This window comes from Colobus angolensis, unplaced genomic scaffold (assembly GCF_000951035.1).
Source record: "Colobus angolensis palliatus isolate OR3802 unplaced genomic scaffold, Cang.pa_1.0 Scaffold246, whole genome shotgun sequence".
Lineage (NCBI taxonomy): Eukaryota > Metazoa > Chordata > Mammalia > Primates > Cercopithecidae > Colobus > Colobus angolensis.
In genome coordinates this window covers 121132-122484 of record NW_012115666.1, presented here as the reverse complement: position 1 = coordinate 122484, position 1353 = coordinate 121132, and positions in this window count along the sequence as shown.

The following is a 1353-nucleotide window of genomic DNA, read 5'->3' as shown; positions in this document are numbered from 1 at the left end:
ACAGCCTCCTGCCTCTTTATAGCTTCAGGCAGATGCTGGTTTAACTGTAGGTGAAGCTCCTTACTTCCCGGTAGTGGATAACACTCTACCCACCCCTCTGGAGCCAACGGACCACCTGAGCATTAAGCAATGGGGGCCTCCATGGGGTTGCACACTCCTGTTCTTGCCAGATCCTCCCAGAGGCTGCCTGGCTTTGGCCAGAGAGCTCTGAGACTGAATGTCGCCTCTGACATTCACTAGGCGTGACCTTACCAGGGCCCACACACTCCAATGCATTCCTGTGCAGGGTACTGTCCTTCTCCCCTGGTTGGAAATGTCATCACAGAGCAGAATTTCACACCTGGGGCAGGACCTGCTTCTGAGCTCTCTCTCCTGTTCTAAGGGATCTTGACTCTTGAAGTTGAGCTGCAGGTGGGGAACATCATGAAGTCAGAGCCTGTTTCCCTCTAACTGGAGCAGCTGCCCCCTCCCCACTACCCAGCACCATGCAGGAAGGTGTATCCAGTGTGGAACAGGCTTCCTACAAGAAGCCAAATATCCACATTTTTAGGTCTGATCTCCTGATTTTTAAATGATGGTCAATGTCTCCCATCCCCTCCTCATACTCAACAGAGCACTGCAGCTTGTGGGGGATGCTCCTGTCTGCTACGTCCCCTTCACCCGGGAAGACCCACCTCGTACTTCTGAGCTTTGGGTTACTTTCCTCTGAAATGGACTCATGAGAGGACCGCACAGATCCTGGCAGTCAAATGACAGGCTGTGTGGGCAGCGTCTGCAACCCGGGTGAGCATCAGCTACGGGACTCCCCAGGTCCTTCCCACCGGGCCAGGCTCCTACGGAGGGTCCCATATATATTCTTGCCCAAGGCTCACTAAGTCATAGAGCCTGGACAGCCCTAGTCCAAGCACCGTCACATCTCCCCTGGTTGCCAAGACCACCTCCTATGAGGTCCCTCTGCTCCACCTCCTGACCCCGAGGCTCCAGTCTGAGCAGGTGGGGGTAATTCCTAAACCTAAGGCAGATCTTGCACCTGCCAGCTTAACACACTTGACCCAAACCCAACCTCCTCACCCCCTGGGTAAGGTCTATAAAGCTGTGCTGCCTCTCAGGTCATGTCATCGGGGTCACATCGTGGGGGTCACATTGCTTGTGCATTGTTCTTGCCTGCACCCCCGGGCCCATCCTCAGGCCCTAGCCCAGTTACCCTCCTTCTTCGTTGTTTTACGCTTGAGCTCACTCAACTCCACTGCCCCAGCCCCTTGCACTCCCTATTCCTCTGCCTTCCTCCAGCCCTTCCTCGGACTGCTTCCTTCTTCTTGCCTTTCAGGTCTTGGTTTTAGTGTCACATCAGAG